Source organism: Rhincodon typus, chromosome 8, assembly GCF_021869965.1.
Source record: "Rhincodon typus isolate 14 chromosome 8, sRhiTyp1.1, whole genome shotgun sequence".
In the NCBI taxonomy this organism is placed as follows: Eukaryota; Metazoa; Chordata; class Chondrichthyes; order Orectolobiformes; family Rhincodontidae; genus Rhincodon; species Rhincodon typus.
The window spans coordinates 38738081-38750144 of NC_063339.1; the positions used below are offsets into that span (position 1 = coordinate 38738081).

Sequence of the window (12064 nt, forward strand, 5' to 3'; positions counted from 1 at the left end):
CATGCAAACTAAAAACTCTTTGTGAACTTTGTTCACAACTTTTCCTGGCATTTTTAGTGGGTAATGGTATTACAGCCTTCAAGATTCTGAGAACACTGGAATAGGTGGCCTGGAATTTAATGAGAACTACAGATATATAATGAAATAAATCCAATGATCTGTTTGTTCATGATAAATGCCATCTTGGCATTAAAAAGGGGCTGTGTCCTACATACAGTAGCTGAGCTGGTACTAGAAATCATAAATGAAAGCTTCATCACTGCACTAATATTATTTGACACTGAAATCAGTTATCATTTTGAATTATAGTGTAGCTTTTACTGGATATTTTCTCTCTAGAACAGTGAATTAGCAACCATACGTCCAAACTCTGTGTATATTTAGGTTGAAGAATTTCACATCTTACTTCAGTTGGGCCCCTTTGGATTTGAACTCACATCAAATGCTGGTTGAATTTTAGCAGACTGCTCTATTTTTCATTGCTGCCATCTCTCACTTCTTAAATCAGTGCTATTGCGTACTGGGATCTTAAACCAACATGCCCCTGGGATAACAAGGTGTAGAGCTGGATGAACACAGCAGGCCAAGCAGCATCAGAGGAGCAGGAAAGCTGACGTTTCGGGCCTAGACTCCTGCCCCTGGATTCTATTATTCCATTTTCCAATGACACTGTATTGCATTACATTTCCCAGTGATCCAGACTCGCAAACCTAAAATAACTGTAGGGATAATTCTCAACAGAGCTTTGATTTATGGTAATCAAAAGGGATTGCTTTAAGAAGGACCTGAGGGGCAACTTCTTCACGCAGAGAGTGATGTGTATATAGAATGGGCTGCCAGAAGAACTGGTTGAGGCAGGTACAACAGCAACATTTAAAAAACGTTTGGATAGGTACATGGATGGGAAGGGTTTAGAGGGATAGGGGCCAAATGCAGCCAATTGGAACTAGCTGAGTGGACACCGTGGTCAGCATGGACCGGTTTGGGCCAAAGAACCTGTTTCCATGCTACATTACACTATGACTCTGCTCTAAATTGGTCAATTCTTTTTAACATATTCTCTGGGATTTTTACTTTTCTGCTGTGGATTGAATTCAATCTCCTGTCAATATTCTAACTTTCAAAAATTCGAAAGAAATGTTCTTTTCATTTTATGTATATAGCTGTGGATATTCCATTACCGCAATATTTAATTTTCATTCCCTATCACACATCATGCAAAGTGATCAGATTGGAGGTAACAAGGTGTGGAGCTGGATGAACACAGCAGGCCAAGCAGCATCAGAGGAGCAGAAAAGCTGACGTTTTGGGTCCTCTGATGCTGCCTGGCCTACTGCGTTCATCCAGCTCCACACCTTGTTATCTCAGACCCCAGCATCGGCAGCTCGTACTATCTCAGATTGGAGGTAAATGCTTGGCTGGGCAAAATGGAGAAACCTATGGTGGTAAGGAGAGAGGTCTTCGGTATTGATTGTATCAGGGATTGGTAACAAAAGATAACGTTTCTGGAGATTAGCAGAGTTGAAGTGGAGTTGTTGAAGTACGCTGCTGTCGCTGATGCAGAAACCTGTTTTGGTAGATAGAAACTAATAATTCAGGGAGGAGTTGGCTGGATAATTGGTTTGCAATGCAGAGTGACATCAACATCATTGGTTCAATTTGTGCACCAGTTGAGGTTACCATGAAGGACTCTCTTTCTCAGCCCCTCCCCTCACCTGAGGCATGGTGACCTTCAGGTTCGACCACCACCAGTCAGACATGAGAGAATATTAGAAAATCTAGGAAATGTTAAAAGGTTAGGAGGTGGTGGATGGAATGGGAGAAGTGCAGCCTGGCTGGGAAAAACATGGTTTTTCAGTAATGTGCCTCTCTAATGGCTTGTCAACACCAGGGAAAATGCCTGGACCTTACAACATTGATTGAAAGATCACAAAGGAGGTTGTTGGGATCCTAGCTTTCATACAAGTTTTTCATTTTCCAAGGGATCTGGACAAATGTTCAATTTGGTGTTTTGTGATTGGTTTCTGGATTTGTCTCTGTGTTGTTTTCCATTTCTCCGCCTCACAGTTCAAAGGTAATGAATATATTTTCATTATTGCGCAAAAACCGCAAGTCACAGTTATGGTATTTAAATATTGGTTTATTGGTTACATCAAATTAAATAAGGAAATACAATATATGCCCGTGTCTGATAGTTGTTAGTGTTGACATGGCTGCATTCTTTGCTTATATTAATAAGTGGCAATTAGCTTGGATACTGTAAGGCTATTTACTTCATCAACAATACTGTAGTTGCATTTCACAACAGCAGTAAACTCTCAGGGGAGTGAAATTGGACTTCATTTCACTCACTATCTAAAAGAAAAATATGTTAGTTTGTGTAGACAGGAACCAGAGTGCAGCCTATCATAGAACCATAGCAATCTTACAGCACAGAACGGGGCCTTTCGGCCAATCTTGTCCATGCCAACCCAAAGACACCCATGTGCCCTTTCTTCCTGCTATCAAAATAATCTTTTAAAAATGCAATGTTATATGTCTGAAATTAGAACAGAATTTGCTGCAGATGCATGATTACAAGTATCCAAAAAGGGAAGAGATCAGTTTAGGTTTCAGCTATGACAGCAAGTCTCTTACTTGTTCCACAGCCCCCTCTCATGGACTAATTGCATATCACTTCAAGATACATTTTAGATAGAATTTGCAGAACATAAACAGGTTATTTGGCCCACTGGTCTGTACTGGTTCACATGAATATATATGAAGCAAAATTATAACCAGACCAACAGGTTTATGGTGACTAAATACATCAACATGTCTATTTCTGCCACGTGGGATTACTGTGATTGGAACCAACGTGTGTGAATTCCACATCCTTATATTCTATCAGGGGTCAGTTTAAAGGAGCTAAAGACAATGGGTAGGGAAAATCAGGGACAAACACAGAAATTGCTGGAAAAGCTCAGCAGGTCTGGCAGCACCTGTGATGAGAAATCAGAGTTAACGTTTCAGGTCCGGTGACCCTCCTTCAGAACTGGGTTTCTCTTCACTGTTGCTGCCAGACCTGCTGAGCTTTTTCAGCAACTTCTGTTTTCGTTTCTGATTTACAGCACCCGCAGTTCTTTCAGTTTTTGTTTAGGGAAATCAAGAAGCTGTTTGCTTGCTCTGTAATATCAGCATGATGCTCTGCTATTATTTGCAATTACCCCCATTGAGTCATACTCATTTCCTGATTCCATGTGATTCTAGGGAATTTTTGCTGGTGATTTAAATCACTGAACATTTTGCTATTCCATCCATTACTCCATTGTCTTGATAGTAATTATCTAGGAATAATTATAAAAAGGTGATCTCAATCCTGATACAGTACATAAGTCTGCCAGTGCTGACATTGCACACTGACACACACAAGTTTAGCTGAGGGTGGAAAGCAGAATCAAAGCAAGAACAATTACTGGCCATTGTCTAAGGCTCAGTCAGACTGTTTACAACCTTCTTATGCTATTTGATCTTGAGCTGAGTTTCCAACTCCACATCCTCTTCATCATCAAAACCTCTTATTTCTGTCTCCATTACATTGCCCATCTCTACTTCGTCCTCTGTTCAAGTACTGCTGAGACCCTCATATACATCTTTATTATCTGCTGACCTGGCTATTCTAATATTCTCCTAGCAGGCATCTCACTTCATCCCCTCTGTAAACTTAAGCTCATTCTAAGTTCTGCTGCTTCGATCCTAATTTGTACTGTGTTCCATTCACTCATCACCCTATGCTTACTCCCACACATTGGCTCAAGATATGGCAGTGCCTCAATTTCTAAATTTCCAGATTTACATTCAAGGATATTCATATCATTCATCTTTCCCTAATTTTGAAATCTACTTCAGCTGCACAGCCATCGAAGATTGTCCAGCTCTGGTCATTTTCATGTCCCAATTTTCATCCAGGAAAATCAGAAAAAGCACCAGGAGACTGGATTTTCCCCTGGGCCAGTGATGATTGATAACGCTCTCATCTCTGGGTTCAAGTACCATTCCAAGGCTTGAAGTCCAAAAATCAAGGTTAATTGTGGTACTGGTAGAGAACTGTTTCTTTTTTCCTTCATTCATTTATGGGATGAGGGCGTTGCTGGCTAGGCAGCATTAATTGCCCATCCCTAACTGCCCAGAAGGCAGTTAAGAGTCAACCACATTACGGTGGGTCTGGAGTCACATGTAGGCCAGACAAGGTAAGGATGGCAGTTTCCCTCCCTAAAGGACATTAATGAACCATATAAGTTTTTCCCAACAACCAGCAATGGATTGTCAATTCCAGATATTTATTGAATTCAAATTCCACCACCTTCCACAGGATTCGAATCCGAGTCCCAAGAACATTATCTGGGTCTCTGGATTAACAGTCCAGCGATAATACCACTAGGCAATCGCCTCCCCTCAATTGTCAAAGGTATCACCATTCAGATGACGTGTTAAATGGAGGCCCCAGTTGCCTACTTGAGCAGATGTAAAAGATGACATTGTACTACTTTGGAGAAGAATAGGGAATTATCCATGGTGTCCCACCCTATATTTACCTTTCAATCAATTTCTTCGCATTGGATTAAACGGTCATTATCACGATGCTGTCTTTGGGAATTTGTTGAATGCAAAATGATTGTTAGTTTTCCTACACATTGTTTTATTTGTTTGTGAAATATTAGCATTGCTGACTAGGCCAACGTTCATTGCCATTCCCTAATTGCCTTTGAGAAGTTGGTGGTGAACTGCCTTCTTGAACTGCTGCTACCTGTGAGGTGTAGGTAGACCTATAGTGCTGTTAGGAAGGGAGTTCCAGGTTTTTGACCCAGTGATACTGAAGGAACAGAGATGCAGTTCTAAGTCAGGATGGTACGTGACTTTGAGGGCAATTTGCAGATGGTGGTGTTCCCATGCAACAACTGCCCTTGGCATTCCAGGTGATAAAGGTCGTGGTTTTGAAAGATAACACAAAGTGGAGCTGGAGGAACACAGCTTGCCAGGCAGCATCAGAGGAGCAGGAAAGCTGACATTTCGGGACCCTTCTTCAGAAATGGGGGAGGGGGAAGGGAGCTCTGAAATAAATAGAGGGGGGTGGTGGTGATAGAAAGTGGATAGTGGAGCGGATAGGTGGGAGAGAAGGTGGACATGTCAAGGAGGCAGGGATGAAGCTAGTAAAGGTGAGTGTAGGTAGGTAGTAGTGGGGATTGGTCAGTGAGGTGGGAGGAGCGGATAGGTGGGTTTTGAAAGATGCTACCAAGGAGGCCTCAGTAAGTTGCCACTGTGCATCTTTTAGATGATAGATGGTAACACATGACATTTATGAAATTAACCACATTCCAAAAATATTGAATTGCCTGTAAAGCACTTTGAGACTTCCAGTGCAAAGCACGAGACAAATTTGTTTTCCTTATTGAAACTGCAACTGAGTAACCATAGAGACTGCGACAACACATTTTGGACGACCCCATCTACAGTAATGTCCTTCTAGCAGCTTGCCTTTATCCCACTGCTTATCATGTATGTTTCCCAGTGAGTGGAGCTTCTTCCTCTAATGACAGTCAGTCCGCTGCCCACGGTATAATTTTCCAAAGGTCGTGGTCAACGTTTTGTAATGAAAACTCAGGTTAAGAAAGATATCTGATTAGCACAATGTTTCACAAAGATGTTTGCAGGTACCAACACCATAACCATGGAAATAATTATGTGTGTGGTCTTCAAGATGAGTTTGAATATTAACTATCATATTCATTCACTATTTTAATTTCAGGAAGAATGATAAAAAAAAAGGCTGAATTTCACAATTCTTAGACCCAGATTTCAAATATGCTATCCTTACTCAATGAAACTGACAGCAATATCTGGCAATGGACTTTCCTATCAACCCTTCCCTTACTTTCATCTCATCAATGCGTAGAAGTCTCTGAGGACTGTGCCGCAACAAAAACCTTTGGTGCTGTTCATTCTTCTGCATTTCTATGTCTTTCCAAATGTGTTCATGTTTCTCATTCTTTTTAAGTAGCTGCAGGTTTTTACACAATGCAGCTACACTCTATGTACTATCCTCCCAGCAATGAGGAACCACTCAGTAGTGACGGAACTACTGAAAAGGTGTCCGGATATAAAATGAGGAGTATCCCGATCAGGAACATGCTGTGGATTTCTACTGGAGTCCTATCGATGATCGAAGACCTGGAACCACTGAGTTTCCAGTTTGAGATCTGACTTCAAAAGGGCACAAGAACTGGTAGTACTCAGTATCAGTGAGAGCATCATTTGAAGCAGGAGTATTTAATGTATCAGTACCCTATCTCAAGGGGTGTGGTTACCATTCTACTTTTAAAACATGTCTTATGGCGTGGCACCAGAGGATATGAAAATGCTGGAGAGAAGTAAATCACATGAATGACACGTGACTGCCACATTCAAAGGTCTATATAAGGCTGCAACACTCTTTTCTGTATCATAATGAGCAAAATATTGCGATTGTAATTCTCGGAAAACATTAAGACCAGCAGATTGCAAAGCAACTTTGACTGTTGGAGGAAATGCAATTTTGAAAACGAAAGAACCATAAACGTCTGATTGCTCAGAGAATTACTGCTGCACAGTGAGTGAATTTTACTTTGTGAAATAAACAGTAACCAACTGTTACATTGAAAAAAAAACTCATTTGTATCACCATAGTTCAGTCTTAATTTGTACACTAAATCTTAGATTGCTGTAGTATTTAACAATAAAGTTACTCATTACAACCAAGTTATTTAGAGACATTGTGCAATGCTGTTGGGACCTGATTTCAGTGCAATTTTAATGGCCAGGAAATAATTGTTAGGACTAGATAAGATTTACTATAGTTTTCTTTGAAAAAGTTGATTAAGTCCAGTTTCATTATTCAATGGTGAAAATCTTTTGTAAAGAAAATTATCTTTTGTAACATTTAAAGTAAATATAAATGTTTCAGCCTAGGGATTCCAACCTGATAGCAGCAATCTTTACAGTCATTCTAGGGCTGGTGCAGGTTAAGCTTAGTCTACTTTGCAAGAATTTGCAAGGGAACTCAAGAACAACAAGGAACATTCTTGTCTTGTTCAGCATTACTCTCTGAACAAATAACGTATCATTTGTTGAGGATTTCCCTTTGTCCCCAACCCAAAAAATGTTGATCTCAAAAACATAACCCATCTGGGACAAAGCAGGCCACTCTCTTCTGTGTCCATGGTATGGAGGTTGGGCTCCACCTGTAAGGCTCACACGAGGCAGCGCCATGCTCCATGTCTTCCAGTGGTCTACTACTACCGCAGAACAGGTAACATTTAACTAACTATTATCCTGCTAGTGTAGAGTTCTTCTGGTCGCATCTAAGTTAGGAGCTGTGGGTTCAATTCCCACTACAAGACTTGATGGCCATTGAAGATACGCTAAGACCATGTCAAAACTGATTGATAATCAAATGTAAATCTCTCCCATTGGTCTAAAGCAGATGGTAAGAAGGGGAAAGTCTTGTAAGGGGAGAGGAGATGGTAAGGAAGGTGCTGTCTAAGGATCATTGGTGAACTTCTTCAGTGCATCTTGTTGAGTATACACACTGCTACGACTGAGCATTAATGATGGAGGTGTGGATGCTTGTGGCTGTAATGTCAAGCAAGTGGGCTGCTTTGTCCTGAATGGTATCAAGCTGCGTGAGTGCTATTGGAGCCGCACACATGCAGGTAAGTGGGGAGTATTCCATCACAGTCCTGACTTGTGTCTTGTAAATGATGGACATGCTTTTGGGGTGTCAAGAGGTGACTTACTCACTGCAGTCTTCCTAGCCTCTGACCTACTCTTCTAGCATACTTACCTAGAAACATAGAAACATAGAACAGTACAGTACAGGCCCTTCAGCCCACGATGTTGTGCCGATCTATTATCCTACTAAGATCAATCTACCCTGCATACCCTACATTTTACTATCCTCCATGTGCCTATCCAAGAGGCGCTTAAAAGTCTCTAAAGTATATGACTCCACTACCACTGCTGGCAGCGCATTCCTCACACCCATCACTCTCTATGTAAAGAAACTACCTCTGACATCTCCTCCATAACCTTCCTCCAATCACCTTAAAATTATGCCCCCTTGTAGTAGTCATTTCTGCCCTGGGAAAAAGTCTCTGACTATCCACTTTATCTCTGCCTCTCATCATCTTGTACACCTCTATCAAGTCACCTCTCATCCTTCTTTGCTCCAATGAAAAAAGCCCTAGCTCCCTCAACCTTTCCTCATAAGGCCTGCCCTCCAGTCCAGGCAGCATCCTGGTAAATCTCCTGTGCACCCTCTCTAAAGCTTCCACATCTTTCCTATAATGAGGTGACCAGAACTAAACACAATATTCCAAGTGTGGTTTAACCAGATTTTTGTAGAGCTGCATCATAAGCTCGCAGCTCTTAAACTCAATTCCCCTGCCAATGAAAGCCAACACACCACATGGCTTCTTTACAACCCTATCAACTTGTCCAATTGAGTTTCTGGTCAATGGTCATTCCAGGATGTTGATAGTTGGGCATTCAAAGATGGTAATGCCAGTGAATGTTGAGGGGCAGTGGTTACATTGCATCTTATTGGAGACGGTCATTGTCCAGCATTTGTATGGCACAAATGTTACTTTCCACTTGTTAACAGCCCAAGTCTGGATTTGTTCAGACCTTGTTGCGTTTGAACATGGACTGCTTCAATATCTGAGGAGTAATGAATGGTGCTGAACATTGTGCAATCATCAGAGAACATCCCAACCTCTGACCTTAAGATGGAAGGAAGATCATTAATGGAGTAGCTGAAAATGGTTGGGCCTAGGATACTATCCTGAGGAACTCCTGCAGAGAGGTCTTGGAGCTGAAATGGCTGACCACCAACAACCACAACAATCTTCCTATATGGCAGGTATGACTCCAACCACCGGAGAGTTTGCCCCCTGATGCCTACTGATTCCAGTTTTGCTAGGGCTCCTTAATGCCACATTTGGTCAAATGAGGCCTTGATATCAAGGGCTGTCATTCTCACCTCACCTCTGGAATTCAGCTCTTTTGTCCATGTTTGAACCAAGGCTGTAATGACGACAGGAGCTGAGTGCTGCTGGCAGAACCCAAACTGGGCATCACTGAGCAGGTTATTGCTGAGCAGGTGCTGCTTGAAAGCACTCTTGATGACATCTTCCATTGCTTTACTGATGATCAAGAGTAGACTGATGCAACGGTAATTGGCCAGGTTGGATTTTTTGTGCACAGGACATATCTGGGCAATTTTCCACATCGTCAGGCAGTGCCAGTGTATAACTGTAATGGAACAGCTTGACTAGGGGAGCGGCAGTTCTGGAGCACAAGTCTTCAGGCTATTGCCAGAATGTTGTCAGGACACATAGCCTTTACAGTATCCAGTGCTTCCAGCCATTTCTTGATATCACATGGAGTGAATTGAATTCGCTGAAGACTGGTGTCTGTGATGGTGAAGACCATTGGACGAGGCCGAGGTGGATCTTCCACACTGCATTTCTGGCTGAAGATTGCTGCGAATGCTTCAACCTTATCTTTTGCACTGATGTGCTGGGCTCTTCCATCATTCAGGATGGGGATATTTGTGGACCCTCCTCCTCCACTGAGTTGTTTAATTGTCCACCACTATTCACAACTGGATGTGGCAGGACATCAGAGCTTAGATCTGATCTGTTGGTAGTGGGATCGCTTAGCTATGTCTATCACTTGCTGCTTTCGCTGTTTGGCATGCAAGTAGTCCAATTTGGTGGCTTTTCCAGGTTGATACCTCATCTTCAGGTATGCCTGGTACTGCTCCTGGTATGCCCTCCTTCATTCTCCACTGAACCAGGGCTGATCCCCAGGCTTGATGGTAATGGTTGATTGGGGGATATACCAGGCCATAATGCTACAGTTTGTATTCAAGTACAATCTGCTGCTGTTGATGGCCCACAGTGCCTCATGAATGCCCAGTTTTGAGCTGCTAGATCTGTGGGAAGTCTGTCCCATTTAACACGGTGATAGTGCCACACAACACGATGGAAGTTATTCTCAATGTGAAGGCGGGACTCCATCTCCACAAGGATTGTGCAATGGTCACTCTTACCGTGCCACAACCTCTGCTGGGTCTGTCCTGCTGGTGGGACAGGATATATCCAGGGATGGTGATGGTGGTGTTTGTGTCGAACCAGTGGAGAGTTTGCTCCGATTTCCATTGAATCCAGTTTCGCAGTTTTTCCACATAAAGAGCAACTGGAGGCTCCACTCCAATAGGGCTGAATGGAAATTTGCAAGTAAAGGCGGGAGACTGTGTATCTGAGTCCTCACATTTTGCTGTGTTATTCCACTGACATTTGGGTGAGAGTATAGTAGAGTCATCTGAGTAATTAAGCTCCCTTCTGCACATCTGTCTCGCCATATGTGTCCCTGCTGATGGACAGTCCCTTCTATCAATCAAGCCACACCAGAACTCAGATGGATCAGATAACTCCGGCAAGAAACCAGTAAAATCCCCAAAGGATCTCAGTGCCATTTGAGGAACTTCTAAATATCAGAAATAGAAACATGATCAACACTAACTCATGCTGCCATCTGCTGGTAGACAATAGAATTTCCACACTTCCGTGCAATCCTTCACAGAATGGTGGAGATGTCATATGCTTCTCAATAGTTTTTGTTTGTGATTGCCTCTTATTCATTTAAGAAATGCCTCATGAATAAAATGCAATCAACAATGCAAGATGGTTTGGAATGAAATAAAGAACTGTTCGTGAAGAGGTTACTCTAGGAGCTCAGTCATTGTTGTTTTAACATCGCAACTTGCAGTTTGATAGCAAAATGTCAGCAGAAATATTGAATTTTTCTTTCCATTGATGTATAATTTTACTGGCTAAACCATATACGAAAGTTAAGGGCATGAAGGCAATAGCAGTATATACTCTTGGAAAAATGTGTAAAGTTAATCCTCAATAAATATATATTGGGTTTATTGATGTTGATCATTAAAATTTATAAATCATCCTGACCATTTTTTAAATCCGCACTTATCTTGTGGTAGTAATGAATCAAGTTCTCCCAGCCACCAATAGTATTTCTAATGCAAAATTCAACTAACTAGCACCATTCCCCAAGCATGCCAGATTCCAGGGAGATTACAGGATATGTATTACAGTCTTGGTTTGTATCCTAAGCAGACAGGTCCTTTCACTTCCATAACATTACACCACCACCATCACTACCATCACACTAATCCCAGCGCATACCTTGTGTAGCTAAAAGACTTTCCAAACTCCAAAATTCAACTTCTCAAATGCCTCTGAACTCTTCCTTATACAAGCTGCAAATGGTCCATGATGTGTGGATGTGTTTGGTCCACAATACTGGTTCCTGTATCTTCATCAAGCTCCACTGGACCCCCATCTTTCAAAACATTGATCTGATTTTAAATATTTGCTCAAAATGATTATAACATTGACAGCATATCTATAGTGACCACCAAAAGCTACTACAGATGCCCATTTGTTCTAGAGTGATTTGAAAGGGCTCCGTGTTGTAATTTGCCAATTTGGAAGATTAAAGGAAGGTCAGGTCTATTGAGTAAAGAGGCACTTCTGGCAGATGAAGGGGCAGGATGGACTGTGTGTTTGGAGACTGAGAATGGACATTAACCAGCTAATTCAACTGGGACACATCTTAAAACCATCTCATTATATACCTTATATGTAACAGATATGCAGCATTACAGAAAGTTATTCCATAATCCCATCTCTTCTCCCTGCCATACAGAGTTAAAACTTCCAGTGTCCTTCAAAATTATGGTGGTCATCTCTAGTCTTGTCCATGAATTTTCACAAGCAAGGCCACAAAGGCCCCTCGTTCCTTAAATTTCCAGAAGTTCTATTTGTTCAGTATTTTTCCTTTCAAATAGAAAACAAACATTCTGTTTGCTTGTTGACACAAGCCAATCCAGGTTATGCACAGAGATAGTAGGAACTGCAGATGCTGGAGAATCCGAGACAACAATGTGCAGGGCTGGATGAAC

At 41.8% G+C, this 12064-nt stretch overlaps 1 protein-coding gene across 1 annotated transcript in view; it reads left to right on the top strand.

The window, feature by feature from the left end:
* The first annotated feature begins 6502 nt into the window (after nucleotides 1-6502).
* The window catches only part of LOC109915960 (inverted formin-2-like), a 59245-nt gene continuing 53683 nt past the window's right edge, over nucleotides 6503-12064 (top strand). Inside the window, exon 1 of the mRNA XM_048600103.1 lies at nucleotides 6503-6625. The gene's annotated coding sequence lies outside the window, so the exon portion shown is untranslated. The remainder of the gene's footprint in view (nucleotides 6626-12064) is intronic.